Raw genomic sequence first — 15,546 nt, 5'->3', positions numbered from 1 at the left:
AGAGATCTGTTCACTTACATCAGAGTTTGAAAATATGTCTCCTTTCATTGCTCACAGCTCCACTGAGGCCCAGTGCCTGGGAGCAAGGACAGGAAGGTGCCTGTGGGTTTCATGGTCGGGAAAGGCTTCCTCGAGGGACCTGGGCCCCATGGATGATGAGGTCTCTTCCCTGCACCTTAGGAAGATGATCAGGCTGAGCTGGCCTCCCAGAAGTACTTTGTGGACTACTGCTCCAAGATGATCTTGGAGCATCTCCTGAACCTCGTTCCCACCTACATCCCTGACCATGAGATCACACCCCTGAAGACACTAGAGAAGTGGGCCCAGCTGGCCATAGCTGCCCAAAAGAAGGTAGGAGGGGTGGGATGGGGTCTTGGGAGGGCTCTCTGGTGACCTGGGCTGAGGGGCAAGGACCTGAGCAGTTAAGGAGGTCACAGTTCTTACCTGACCTGAAGCTGTCAGGGGATGGGATGGCACCTTCATCCTTCTGCCTTCCAGCGGCCCTTTTCCTCCATCCTGGACATCAAGCCACTCATTTCTTCTGCCACCTACTCTGGGCTGGGTGCCAGGCACACAGATGGATCAAGCCAGCCCTTCATCCTCAGGAGGGAGATAGACCCTTGTGTACTGGGGCTCCCTTGTCTGGTCTGCACCAGCCACTTGCTTTTTCACTTAGCTTCCCAAGAGCTACAGCTTAGGAGTGTTGGTGGATGTTGGAAGGAGTGTCCAGGAAGTGCACACTCTTTTTTCTTTAATATAACTCCAGCCCCAAATTCCTGCTTTGGGCACTTTAGGTACAAGCCCACCTGCCTGAAGCCCTAGGCCCACAATCTACCCGAAGTCAGCTTCCCCAACACTGAAGGCCCTTCCCAAGTAGAGTGGGATGCACTGTTGGGGAAGGAGTTGCAGGGCACTGGCAGAGGCCTGAGCATGGTTGTGCTGTTGCAGGTGGGCACCCACTGGCTCCCCTTTTCTGGGGCCCCTGTTATGCAGAACTAAAAACAGCTTTGCCCCCAAGTTGTCATAAGGCTCTCAGACCAACAATCTCTCCCCACCCTACAACACAGACTCTTTCCCAACACAGCTTCCAAGTGCCCCCTCCCATCCAACTTTTCGCCCTCCCCGGTAAGCTCCACCAGCCTCAACCTCCCTGAATGCTCTTGCACCCCTTCATCATTTAGGCCCAGCAAATCCCTAAGGCCCTCACCTTCCCTGCAGTACCCTTCAGAAGACAGGTGGGTTCTCCCTAGTACCCTCAACCTCAGGGTGTAACTTGGGGTCTCTCAAGTGAGCAAGCTGTCTTTATCCTTGGCAATCCCTTTCTCATCCCCTCACACTCAATCCACTGCTAGCACCTGTCCAGTCTACCTCCCAAGCCTCTCCATGCTCTGCCCCCACTGCACTGCTCTTCCTCCCATCACCTGGCCCTCATGTCCACCCTGCATGCTGTGCATTTTGGTTGGGTGCTTCTGCTTGTGCATTCATTTTGTCTTAGGCATTTGCTATGTGCTAGGCACTGTCCCAGGCCCTGAGGACACAGCCACCAACAGGACAGATGTGGTCTCTGCCTTCCCAGAGCCCCTGGCCAAGCTCAGCATGTCACTCCTCTCAACTGCTCGGCTGGAGTTCCAGAGCCCTGGACAGGGTCTCTCATAAAGTGAACAAAAGGGAATTGTTTTTTAGGGGTGGTGATGGTAGTGTATTTAAAACAAATAAACATATTTTGAAATAATGTCAAACCTGCAGAGAAGTTGACAGAAAAATTCAAAGAACTAGAACTGCTGTCAGCCCATCATTCAGATTCACCAACTGTTAGCATTGAGTCTCACAAGCTTTGTTATATGAGCACATATTACTCTATTTTCTGAACCATTTGAGATTAGATTGGAGATGTTGAGCCTCTTGTTCCCTAAATACTCAAATGCTGTGGAGACACTGCTGCTTCTTGGCCTTCCCAGCATATGGAATTAAAGCAGTATGTATATGGACACTCATGTATATCTTTATGTCTGGATCTCTATATAAGAACTGTAAGTTCATTCTGATCCCTCCAGTTCTACTCCAGTGCCCCAGGGTCCCGACTGGGTTCAGGAGGAATACTCTTAAATGAATGTAATTCTGGGGCTCTGCTTGAAGTCACCGTCATTTCTGGCCCAGAGCATTGCAATGGCCGCTCGTTGCTCCCATCTTTCCCGCTCCAGTGCCTTTCCACACTGTGAGCTTCTGAGGCCCTGATTCACCTGGGCCGATTCACCTGGGTCAGTTTCTGTTAACAGCCCAATCTTGCAGTTGCAGCTGAACCCACAATTCCAATGTGACCTGGTTCCCACATGCTGTTGCCCCATTCCCTCTCCTCCCTGGTCTGGTAGAGCATGTACACCTCCTCTTAGCGATCCAAATCCGTGTTCCCCAAATGCCGCTCACTGTCCCATGCCTTTGGGCCTTGCACACACAGAGTATGCTGGCTGGAATTGTTGGCTTTCTTGTCTCTTGTGCTGGATTGGGAATCCCTGGGGTGGAACTTCATATCCCCAGGACCTGAACAGAGGTGGCATCTAGCAAGCACTCACTGATGTTGATGTATAAAAGGAAGGCAGGGTGCTGGGGTAGAGGTGGGCTGTGGGCATGGGGCAAGGCCATGATGCTCTGGAGGACGCAGCAGCTCTGAGGCTGCCCCTGGCTTGGGGCTGGGGTATCTGATTTGCAGACAGAGCTATTATACTGCCCTCCACCCCCAAACCTCTCTGACCACCCCAGGGGATCTATGCCCAGAGGAGAGCTGATGTCCAGAAGGTCAAAGAGGACATGGTCAACTATGCCTGCTTCAAGTGGTCCTTGCTCTTCTCCAGGTTTTATGAGGCCTACAAATTCTCAGGTACTTCCTTATTTCTCCCACACCTCAGTCTTCCTCCATGTCTTGCTCCAAACCCTTTGCTTTATGGCCCCGGTGTGAGCAAAGCTCCTATCTGTGGGGCAGCTTGGTCTTTTCAGGTCCTGCCTCCTCTTCCTCCCCCCATCCTGGTCTCCCAACCTGGGCCCTGGCACTAGGCTCTGCTTTGCCATCATTGCACCCCAAGCAACCAGTATCAGTTTGGTACAGGGAGGTAGTCCTGTGTGTGAAGGAATAAGCTCCCAGTCATGGGTAGTATTCAGGCAGGGTCGATTGCCTCCAGCAGGGATGTGACCACATAGTCTGTCTAGCTCTGTTACATTTCCCAAAGCTGTCTGAGCCCACCTTGTTCAAAGGTGATGATGCTCAGAGTTTGTGGGCAATACCATAAACCAATACCAATTCCATTGGTATTGGAAATGTTTTTGGAGGGTGTGGGGTAGGGGGAGGCAGTACCTTTGGCAAAATGAGCCCAGTGGAGCTGAACCCCATTAGCCCTGGTCCAGATGAGGCACTGGTGTCTGGTGTATCCTATCTCATATAACTCCCATCACAGCCCTGGGAAGAAGAGAGATACCCCACTCTATCAGTTAGGACTTTTTTGACTGCAAGTGACAGAAAACTCAGCAGCTCCCCATCATGATTCTAAGATGGCTGCAGCAGCTCCAGGCACCATAGCCTCAAACATCAGAATCCTTGGACAAAAAGGGAACTATCCCTTCCTGTTCTTAAATATCTAAGCAGCCTTTCCAGAAGTTTCTTCCCAGCTAGCAGATTTCCCTTTATGTCTGTTTGGCTAGAATTGGGCTATAAGCCACTCACTGGTGAGGGGAATGAAATCATCTTTGTTGGCTTAGACCAGTCAGAACTCCCCCCTTGAGGCTGGCACTGGCCAGCTCCCCTAAGACAGACACAGGGCTCCACTGGCAGGGAAGAATGGGGTGTGGGGAGACGCATAGCTGTTGAGTCTGCCACACTGAGTTGTTGGAGCTGGGGCCTGATGCTGTGTGATCTTGAGCCCTGACACACAGAAGGTGTTCAGTGGTGCATTGGAGTGGGCACTTGAATGAGTATTGAATCGTCAAGGCATCTACCATGTGCAGAAGGGGGTGGCCTAGAGTATGGTTGGGACCAGTTCTGCTGGGTTCGCTCTGTGGTGTTGCGTGTGGATGTGGCAGATATAAGCTTACAGGGGCCATTCACTCAGCCTCCCCATGGGCCACCAGGCTCTGTGCTGGTGCTGGCATCACAGGGTCACCAAATAACAAGGCTGGAGGAATTTGGGGACCCCGTTAGTCCAGCTCCTCCCCAGATCCCACTTTGGGAAGCTGCTCAAAGTCCAGTGGGAAAGATAAGACTAAACTCAGGTTTCCTAATTCAATATCCTCTTTCCACTGCACCTTGGGTTGCAGCTCGTAGGGAGGATGTGCTCTCTGGGCCTCAGTTTCCCCATCTGTAAAATGGAAGTCAGTATGCATGCAGCCCTGGCTGCTTCCTGTTGGTTATGAGGATTGGGAAGGGCTGGGCCCAGGAGCTGGGACAGCCTCCTTCTCAGTGCCTTGGTCTCTGCCCCAGGGCCCAGCCTCCCCAAGAACAATGTCATCATGGCTGTCAACTGGACGGGTGTGTACCTTGTGGATGAGCAGGAGCAGGTGCTTCTGGAGCTCTCCTTCCCTGAAATAATGGCTGTATCCAGCAGTAGGTGAGGACGGGGCAGATAGACGTACAGAGAGATGGGGAATAAGAGGGCTCTGGAGCTTTCCTCAAATCATGGGAGTCTTTGAGGGGAGTCTCTGCCTCACAGAGGCCATCATTGAGGTTGCACAAGGTGACATCCTGGTCACATGGCAAGTGAGCAGTCTGTGCTGTACTGTGCAGACCCGCAGGCACCTTCTGCCTTTATGGAAAGAGCCGGGCCTGGGTTTCAGGGCCTGGGTGTGACTCACCTCCATCTCCTCCTCCCTAAAATAGGGGTCTCAATACTTGCCTTCAAGAGCAATGGTTAGGAATAAATGCAATAACCAATGGGAGAGCTCTTTGTAAACTAAAAGGTGTGGTGCACATAGAAGGGATGGTGAAGGGTGAGGGTGGGTTCCAGCACCACTTCTCATCAGAGGTACCTGGAATAGACAGGCTTTCCCAGCAGCACGGTGGCTCACCCCTGTCCTGGGCTTGTAGGAGTGTCTCTGGGCTTTGTCTTATGGGTGCTGGGGAATGGACCATGTCCAGCTCTGACCAGGCACATGTCAGATATGTAGGATGGAGTGGTGATGAGACAGTCCACATCCTCTGAGAGCTTTTGTTGAGAGAGGAGACAGACATTGAATAGGCCATTTTAAAGCAAGGATCATGTGATGAGGGCTGTGGGAAGGAAGGGAGGACTTCCTGGAGGAAATAGTATCTTGGCTGAGGCCTGAAGGGACAGTAGGAATTAGCCAGGTAAAGAGGAAGTGGGCTAGGCTGGTCTGGGCCTCACCCTGCATCATGTCTGACTCTGGCTGAGATGTGCATGTCCTGGGCAATAATCACTTTGGCTGAGCCACGCCTCACTTGGACTGGACCATGTCTGATCAGGGTTGGGCCTTGTATCACCTTGGTTAGACTCAGTCTTGGTCCAACTGGGCCATGTCTTACTGTGGCAGAAATATGTCTGGGCTGGGTAGGACCAGGCCTCCCTCTGGCCAGGCCACGTCTGACTGTGGCTGGCTTTGGTCTCCTGCAGGGAGCTCTCTCTGGGCTGCTCTGACCTGGGCTGTGCTGCACCTCACTTGGGCCGGGAGGACTAACCCCGGCAGGGCCGTGTTCTCCGTGTTGGTCCTGCAGGGGAGTGAAGCTGATGGCTACCAGCTTCACGCTGGCAATCATCAAGGGGGATGAGTACACCTTCACCTCCAACAATGCTGAGGATATCCGTGACCTGTTGGTCACCTTCCTGGAAGGGCTGCAGAAGAGGTCTAAGTACGTGGTGGCTCTGCAGGACAACCCCAACCCTGGTGAGTGGCTCTGAGCACGGGCTGCCAGTCACTGGGGTTGGAGGGGGGAAGTTAGATATATTTATATGTCTTGGCTTTGACCTTGACTTTGGCCTGACATTGAAGGCTGCAATTGCCTTGTTACTCATCCTTGCCAGATACCCCTCAATCAATGAGACCAAATAACTAAACTCTGTGTCTTCAATCTGTGTCTGGAGCAGAGTCTTCCTCTCCCTCCTACTCATCCCCTTTCTCCCTCTGCCCTCTCTTTGCTGGGCCAATTCCCACTGGTCTTTCAATACTTACCTCCTGCCACCTTCCCCAGGGTAGATCAGGGGTTCCTCCTCAGTATTCTCCAAATACTCACAATCTTCAGATGATAACAGCAATCATGACTACCCCAACTGAGTCTCTCCCTGGGATACCTGGGTCCTGGGCCAAGCATGGCAAACACAGAGATGAAATGGCCCCTGGCCCCGCCCTCCTGGGAAGGGGTGGAAACTGTAACAGCCCTTGTAACCAGTGCAGTGACCAGGGAAGCTCAGAGGCTGTGGGAGCCCAGAGAAGAGGCCCCCAGGCAGCCTGAGAGTTCCAGGAGGAAGTGATTGAAGAGTGTATTGAGTCAGAGAGAGAAGGGCACAAGCAAAGCAAAGAGGCCAGAGAATCCTCTGAACAAGAAAAGAGAAGACAGGTGAGAGATGAGGTGGAAGAACTCAGGAAGAACACATCACGGTAGGCCTGTGGGTGTGTCTAGGAGTGTGGGCCTTCTCCTGAGGGCAATGGGGAGCCATGGAAGATTTTGAGCAGGGGATGGTCCACTCTGGTGGCCCTGTGGGGGGCTGCGATGAGGTGGAGGCAGGATGGTGGTGGGCATATAGTGGACTCTATGTCATAACCCAAGTGAAGTTGCCTCTCTCTCTGCCCCTGTGCAGCCTAGCAGAAGAATCAGGTTTCCTCAGCTTTGCCAAGGGTGACCTCATTGTCCTAGACCATGACACAGGCGAGCAGGTCATGAACTCAGACTGGGCCAATGGCATCAACGAGAGGACCAGGCAGCGTGGGGACTTCTCCACCGATTGCGTGTCTGTCATGCCCACTATCACCAGGCCACCACAGGAGATTGTGGTATGTGGCCTGGAGGTGTTGCCTGGATGGGAGGTCCCCCCAGGCCCCTCTTTATCCTGTTCCCATATCTGTAAAATGGAATGAGGAATTACATTAGATTAATGAATGGTCAGCAGCTTCTGTGAAGATTTATGTGGCTGCCGCTTCCATTGGGACAGCTCTCAAATGCGGGCAGGGAGGGGCCTAGAAATGGGCAGAACTGCCAGGGGACTGAGATGGAAAGGAGGAGGGGACCTGGGAGGACAGTGAGGGCAGGGTCAGAAAGGGAGGGGCCTTCTTCCCAGAGGCCCCTTCAGTGCAGCCCTGAGGCTTCACAGCCCAGTTCCCAGGTGGCTCAGCCGGGCTCTGTTCACTGAGCAGTTCTTTCACTGCACCCCCTACCCTGTCCAGGCTTTCTGACTGGCTCTGCCTGCTTGTCCCACCACAGGGCACCCCAAGAGAAAGACTGTGAGCTCAGCATGGTGAAGGAAGCTGTGACTTCAGGGCTGGGGGCATGAGGGTCTTTCCCCAGCCCCAGTCCTCCAGGCTCTGGGCTCTTCCCTGAGGGTCCCAGTGGCCCCAGGTGGGGAGCTGGCCTCAGGCCCCTGTTTCTTGGCCCCCAGGCCCTGGTCACTATGACTCCCGATCAAAGGCATGACATCATCCGGCTCTTGCAGCTGCGAACGGTGGAGCTTGAGGTGCAAGCCAAGCCGTACACACTGGAGGAGTTCTCCTATGACTACTTCAGGTGATGGGCTCCCTAGGAAGGGAGAGGGGCCCACAGGATGGCACAGTACAGAACACTGCTATGTCTGCTAAGGGTGCTGGGGATGCTTTGCAGTCCCACCCCACCCCACCATGGGTGGGGCCTGGGTCAGAGGGAGCCAGTTTCTGTCTGCCAAGATGGCCCTTCTCTTGTCGCGTCTTATTTCTCATTCATTTACGAGCTCTAAATTGTGCCCACCCTGAGCCGGGCCCTGGGTACTCACAGCTGGTACCTGCATCACTCACTGACCTGGTGTGGAGACAGGCAGGAAAACAGAGAGCTGCAGTTCTGTGTGTCCGGTGTTGTGATGGGCGTGCTTGGCTGGGGTGTTGGAGGAACAAGATGAGGAGAGGTTCCTTGGAGGTGTTGATGGCTAGACTTGGGGTGGCCTGGGGTGGAGGAGCACTGCAGGCAGCATGTGCAAAGGCTGGAACAAAGAAAGCACGAATCTAGTGTCGCTCCAGGAGGAGCAGGCAGCCTGAGGAGGCCAGGGAGGTAGGAGGGGCTGGCTGGCCCTGTCCAGTGGTGTTAGTGTCTCTGTTTTATAGCGGAGATGTTAAGGCCTAGGGAGGGCCACTGACTCAGCCTGAGCCACAGCAGGGAAGAGCAGGACCTGTTCCCTATACACAGCCTCCGGGAACAGCTCAGAGGTTGGGAATGGTGGGTCTTACTGGGGGGCCTTCTTATGGGAGGAAAGACAAATTCACAAATGTGGGAGCTGGGCCCAGCCTGCTTGCCTGGCTGCTGAGTGCCCCTGGCCATCAGCTGACTGTCTGTCCCCTGTGCCCAGGCCAGGCCACCACCCAAGCACACCCTGAGCTGTGCGATGGTGTCCAAGGCTCACAGCAAAGACCAGTTCTGGAGCCAGGAGCCGCTCAAGCAGGTGCTGCTCAGGAAGATGCTGGGCAGTGAGGAGCTCTCGCAGGAGGCCTGCATGACCTTCCCTGATATCCGCAACAGCCGGGCTTGGGGAGCGTCGGAAGGTGACTCGGAGGTCCGGGACGGGCCAATGGGGAGGGGTCCTTAGGGCAGGGTGGGGCTGGCTCCTGGCCCCAGGAGTTTTGTCCAGATTCGTCTTCTCTTCTGAGGGGCTCAGATGGGTCCTGGGCAGATGAAGCTGTGGTGATGATGGTGGGGCACGGGGGGTATGGGGCGAGGTGTTGGTGGAATGACCCCATTCATGCACCCACACCTGACAGTTTGCATAGTGTCGCCTCACTTTTGCCTCCCCTCACCCTTCCATTCAGTTGGCAGATGATTATTATGCCATGTGCTGTGATCAGACACCATCCCTGGCCTCAGGGGGCTTCCAGTTAAGAGGGGAGACATGCTGACTAGTATTTTTTAAAGATGAGACCGGTGCTGGCATGGGGCCAGGAGAGTCCTTGGAGAGGGATCTGGAGGACTTCCTGGAGGAAGTGACATCTAGGCTGAGACCTGAGGCCTAGTAAAATTTAGTCACACATGGGGGAGAGATGGATTCCTAAATAGGGAACAGCATATGCAAAGTCCCTGAGGCAAAAGAGAGCAGGGCTGTTTCAAGGGCACAGAATAATTCAGCAGTCCTGGGGGGCATTGTTCAAGAAGGAAATTTGGAGGCATGGGCTGACTAATGAAGGTTTCCCAAACTGTGATAAAAAGTTTGGACTGTCTCTCAAGACCCAGGAGAGCCACTGCACAGAGGGTGACACAGTCAGATTTGTGATTTGGAAATCCCACTCTGGCTGTTGTGAGCACTATGTATGTCAGGTTGGGAGCTGAGGTGGGGCATCCTATAAGGACGGGCCCGTGGAAGTGAGGAGAGGGTAGATGGTGGGCATGGAGAGGGGTTGAGCAGGTCATGCCCGTTTGGGGATGAGCAGCTTTAGGCTAAGGAACTTACCCCAGGTGACACACTGGGTGGTGGGAGCCCTGTCCAGGCTTATGTCCTCCTGCCTGCCCCCTACTTGGCCATGAGCCCTTCCTTGACAACCCCCACCTGTGCTCAAGTACATGGGCGACTACCCATCCAAGAGTACATGCTCTTCCAATAAGCTCACAGACCACATCTTTGAGGGCGCCCTGAAAGCCGAGCCCCTCAAGGATGAGGCATATGTGCAGATCCTGAAGCAGCTACTGACAACCAGCTCATCAGGTGAGCCAAGGGTGCTGGAGGGCTGTGAAGGTTCCCTGCCCACAGCTTGCAGGGAACCTTCACAGTTTTCCTCCTGTCATATCAGGAGCTCACCTTCTCCTAAGGCAACAGCTAGCTCTGCCTGGGAGACATCCTTCCTCCCAGGACACAGACAGGGAGCTGCTCTCAGGTCTTAACTTTGCTTTGAGGCCTAAGAATGACCCATCAGAAGCCAAGAGGTGATGGCTGTACCCTTTTGAGTCTGTCCTTCTTTAAGTGTAACAGTTCCAGCTCCTCTGCCTGGTTCCCCTAACTTCCTGCCCCTCCCTGCCTGGGCCTTCTCTGGATACCTCTCCCCAGCCCAAACCCCGACTGTCTCCCTGCAAATTCAGTTCATGAGCAAATGTCCCCATCCCTGGTTCAGGCTGAGCTGGCTGTCAGCCAGAAGCCTTGGGTGAAAACCTCATGGATTGGGAGCGTTAGGCCCCAGAGTGTGTCACGTTCTTCTCTATGCTGGGTCAGCTGCAGGCAGGAGCAGGAAGCTAGCACATGCCCGAGAGAAGCTCCACCCTCTTCCCTTACACCTGGTCCCTGCTTCCCTCCCCAGCCTTGTCACTCACTATTCACTATATCCCACAACACAAATCTACCCTCAAATCATACATCAGGTCTTTTCAAACTACCAAACCTTTGTACATGCTGTGCCCATGGCCAGAAAAATCTGCTGTCCCATTCTCTGCATGTCAGAATTTGTCTTTTCCTTCAAAGCCCAATTCAAATGATATGTCCTCCATTGAAGCCTTCCAAGACCGTCTCCTGCCAGGTTCAGTGACTTCCTCCCCTGCAGTCCCTCAATGCACGAATGGTGTCTAAGCCGCAGCACTGTGCTGTGGCACTGTCAGGGCCCTTAATGTTCAATTTAGCAGGGGAAGAGTTAGGCTGGGGTGGGGTGGGGGGCAGGGGTACAATTTTGGTGACTGCAGGCCCAAATATCCCAGGAGTGTGCGGTTCAGGAGGGATGGCCCTGAAACCAAGAGGTTCTTGCACAGGTAGGGTCAGGCCAAGGACTGAGTGGTTGCAAAGCTGCAAGACCAAGAGAGTATTTGGAGGGAAGGAAGCCAGGGAGGTCATCTACTCTTCCCATATCTCTGCCTAGTCCCACCCCCTTCCTAGGCTGTGTTCCATTCAGGTAAACCTTTACTGGCTGTCCATCAGAACAGAGATGGGTTACCCCTTCTGCCCTCTAAGACCATCAGTCCAAAGGGGTGGCCCTAGAACAGAGAAATCATGGCCCAGGAGGCAGTGCCCCAGGCCAGGGACCAGTCTAACCCAGTGCTACTCAAAGTGCTGGTCTGATGAGTTTAAAAGGTTGTGCCCAAATATAAATCATGTTCTGCTTCCTTCATTGAGAAAGACTTGCTCTGAAAAAATATCTCATCTGAACCTGAATTCTTGGTGATGTGTGGACTTCCATTCTGGGAGAAGCACCTTATTTCCAGTGTGGGCTGATAACAGAGGTTGTGGCCTGGCACCACTGGTGGACCACACTTTTGAGTGGCACCGGCTGGCTCTGGCTGTCAGGCAGGTGGGTGTGTTGGTCCTCAGACTGGTCAGGCTCAGGGCAGGTAGGTACTTCTGTGGCTGTATATCCCCCGGGGGTGCTCAGGCATCGTTCCGTGGTGGGATGCACAGCCCCTGTGATCCACCAGTGACAGCTGCCCCTGCTGGATGCTGTGTCTCCTCCTCCCAGCAGGTACCGTGAAGAGTGGGGCTGGGAGCTGCTCTGGCTGTGCACTGGCCTCTTTCCACCCAGCAACATCCTCCTGCCCCTTGTGCAGCACTTCCTGCAGTCCCGCAAGCACTGCCCACTTGCCATTGACTGCCTGCAGCAGCTCCAGAAGGCCCTGAGGTACAGCTGGCCACAAAGGGCAGGGAGCAGTGGTCCCAGGGCTTGGGGGCAGGCACTAGGATGGGTTTCCAGCCACACTGAGCTTGTGGAAGCAGTCCTGGGGGATGAGGACCATACTTCACAGAAGCTGGGACTCCCCCCTGGAGTACCAGAGCTGCTCAGCTAGTCAGAGGTTGCAGGCCCAGGGCTATTTAAGGATAGACATTTTTAATCACTACACATAAAAATGAAATGAGATCTGAGATATCATTAAGTGGCATTTAAATAAGACTGAGGCAGCTTGGCCTTTAGAGGCACCTAAATGGAGCATAAAAGGAATGGGATGAAGATAAGTCTTCTTTCTTTGACCAAATCCACAAGTGGCTAATGTGCTTTCTCTGTCTCACCCTCTCAGTAGACAAATTCCATGTCGGTTCTCAGCTATCCCAAATCTGATAGGTAGAAACAATGAGCACCTTGTGGAAGGTATTGGTTTCCACTCCCAACTCTCCATCCCCTCCTCCTCTTACCCTTGTCTGTCAAGGAGAAACTAAGAAGCGAAACATTTTGATCAGAGAGAAGGACTATTTCTTTCTCAGAGTAGAGGAACAGGCACTAAGAATGAATGTGGAATAAAGGTCTAGTATCCAGAATTTATAAAGAGATTGTTCATCTCAACAACAAAAAGACAGCCAACCCAATTACAAAATGGGAAAAAGACTTGAACAGACACCTCTCAGAAGAGGAAATACAAATGGCCAAAAGGCACATGAAGAGATGCTCAATGTCCCTGGCCATTAGAGAAATGCAAATCAAAACCACAATGAGATATCATCTCACACCCACCAGAATGGCCATTATCAACAAAACAGAAAATGACAAGTACTGGAGAGGATGCGGAGAAAGAGGCACACTTATCCACTGTTGGTGGGAATGTCAAATGGTGCAACCACTGTGGAAGGCAGTTTTGTGGTTCCTCAAAAAACTGAATATAGAATTGCCATACGACCCAGCAATACCATTGCTAGGTATCTACTCAAAGGACTTAAGGGCAAAGACACAAACGGACATTTGCACACCAATGTTTATAGCAGCATTATTTACAATTGCAAAGAGATGGAAACAGCCAAAATGTCCATCAACAGACGAGTGGCTAAACAAACTGTGGTATATACATATGATGGAATACTATGCAGCTTTAAGACAGAATAAACTTATGAAGCATGTAATAACATGGATGGACCTAGAGAACATTATGCTGAGTGAGTCTAGCCAAAAACTAAAGGACAAATACTGTATGGTTCCACTGATGTGAACAGACATTCGAGAATAAATTTGGAATATGTCCTTGATAACAGAGTCCAGCAGGAGGTAGAAACAGGGTAAGATAATGGCCAATTGGAGTTGAAGGGATACAGACGGTGTAACAGGACTAGATACAAAAACTCAAAAATGGACAGCACAATAATACCTAATTGTAAAGTAATCATGTTAAAACACTGAATGAAGCTGCATCTGAGCTATAGGTTTTTGTTTTGTTTTGTTTTGTTTTGTTTTGATTTTACTATTATTACTTTTATTTTTTTCTCTATATTAACATTCTATATCTTTTTCGGTTATGTTGCTAGTTCTTCTAAACCAATGCATATGTACTAAGAAATGATGATCATGCATCTATGTGATGATGTTAAGAATTAATGATTGCATATGTAGAATGGTATGATCTCTAAATGTTGGGTTAATTTCTTTTTTTCCGTTAATTAAAAAAAAAAAAGAGAGAAGGGATAATTGGAGCTGAAGGGATACAGACTGTTCAATGGGACTGGATATAAAAACTCAGAAATGGACAGCACAATACTACCCAATTGTAATGCAATTATGTTAAAACACTGAATGAAGCTGCATGTGAGGTATAGGTTTTTTGTTTTTGTTTTTGTTTTTCTTTCTATTATTGTTTTAATTCTTATTCTGTTGTTTTTTATTTCTTTTTCTAAATCGATGCAAATGTACTAAGAAATGATGAATATGCAACTATGTGATGTTATTAAGAATTACTGATTGTACATGTAGATTGGAATGATTTCTAATTGCTTTGTTAATTCTTTTTTTAATTAATAAAAAAAAGAAGAAAAAAAAAGAATGAATGTGGATTTTCTTTTACTTGGTTTGTTGATTTGGCTGGGTGATTGGTTTTTAGGTGATCGAGTCTGACAAGCCAGAATTCACTTTATGAGGGAGACCCAAATATACTCAGAAAGCCAACGTTCATCCTTGTTCAAAGAACTAGAGCCCATTCCATCCTGACATCTGAGAGAAGCCTAAGGCAGAACAGTCTATTATCCTACTATGTAAAGGGCTGGAGGTTTCCTGAGGGGATCCCTGGAGAGGCACTGGCCTGAACCCCTCAAGGAGGGGTCAGGTGAGCAAACCTGAGGAGTGCAAAGGATACTTGAAGGCTTACTTTTGAATACATTCTTTAGAGTAAGGCAAGGCAATGTCAAATTACCCAAACCTTTGTTTTCCTGGTCCCTAATATTATTCAGTACAGAAAGTACCCACTGACTTAGAGACCTAAGTCTCTCTGGAGTCTGGAAAGGCAGGATGAGAAAGTGGTTAGAGACTTAACATGCATGGGTTATTGGCACCAGCAGCCTATCCAAAGAGAAGCTCCACCTCGTAGGCCTGGAAGGAAGCTCAGGGCTCAGAGTCACTTACACTAAACAAACAGAGCCATAAGTCAACACTCACTCACTTGGAGATAGGTAAATGGAGACCTGTGGTAACCTTAAAATACAGTAATAACTGCACGTTTTACATGACAAACTGAGACCAAAAGATAATAAGATATCTGGTGGAAAAGGAGCCTCAGGGCAATAAGTCCCTTTTCTGTACTTCCAAGAGGGAAAGAGACTTGAATATGTTATATTTAAGTTCATGAAATATTAATAGCCAAATAGCATCCTTTCTGATAAAATAATATTTTCCCTCTATAACAGAATTAAAATTTAAAATCTAGGGCACTGCATCCATGGCTTGGTGGCAAAATTCTCACCTGCCATGCTGGAGACCCAGGTTCGATTCCAGTGCCTGCCCATGAAAAAAAGAAAATCTAGAGCAAGACAATAAGCAATCACTAAAACATTTAAAATACTAACAGAAATGTCTTTTTAGGGAATAGCTTTAGCAAAATTGTTGATAGATATTACATTTTCTATTTTTTCCAATGCCTCTTAGAGCCTGTTAAATGTTGTTGTAAAAAAGTATTCCTTAAATAGTTTTTAGTTGGTTTTTAATTTGGAAAGAGAACATTCTGCATCTGTGATACAGTAACAAGAATTGTCAAAAATAAAATTAATGGCCCCATTTAAAAAAACTTGCATAATCTAATTTTTACAACAACAAAAAACATCTGATAATCTTCATTTTTGTTAAATTTCACTGTGTAATTACTTTAGGTAAAGGAATAGTGCCTTTAAACAATGATTCTGAGAAGCCAATGAAAATTTGTTTGCATACTCTATATTTTCCATAAGTGACTTTTTATGTACTTCAATTACTTGGGCTGGAATAAAGCAAAAAGTCTAGAAAATCCATTTACCCATGAATCTTATGTCTATCTATCTAAGCAGTTCCTATACAAATAGCAAGGTGAAAAAAAATGATGACCATTTACTTTGCCTAAAATGATGGTTAAATATGAGAGTCTTGTTCTTAGTCTATCAGTTGATCAGAAAACTACAAAAATATTTGCCAGACCCTGGTGAAATTTTAACAAGGGCAATTTTTTCAAATGGTAAACATGATTAAAATGTT

General features: G+C 49.9%; 1 protein-coding gene across 1 annotated transcript in view; it reads right to left on the bottom strand.

Annotated features, from left to right (window-relative positions):
- Positions 1-46: 46 nt before the first annotated feature.
- Positions 47-15,546, bottom strand: part of LOC143673299 (uncharacterized) — a 53,314-nt gene continuing 37,814 nt past the window's right edge. Inside the window, exons 8-10 of the mRNA XM_077147612.1 lie at positions 5,678-8,159; positions 3,347-5,186; positions 47-600 (exon numbers count right to left, since the gene is read on the bottom strand). The gene's annotated coding sequence lies outside the window, so the exon portion shown is untranslated. The remainder of the gene's footprint in view (positions 601-3,346; positions 5,187-5,677; positions 8,160-15,546) is intronic.

The sequence above is a fragment of the Tamandua tetradactyla genome, unplaced genomic scaffold (genome assembly GCF_023851605.1).
Source record: "Tamandua tetradactyla isolate mTamTet1 unplaced genomic scaffold, mTamTet1.pri scaffold_91_ctg1, whole genome shotgun sequence".
In the NCBI taxonomy this organism is placed as follows: domain Eukaryota; kingdom Metazoa; phylum Chordata; class Mammalia; order Pilosa; family Myrmecophagidae; genus Tamandua; species Tamandua tetradactyla.
This window is presented reverse-complemented; position numbering and strand designations above follow the sequence as displayed.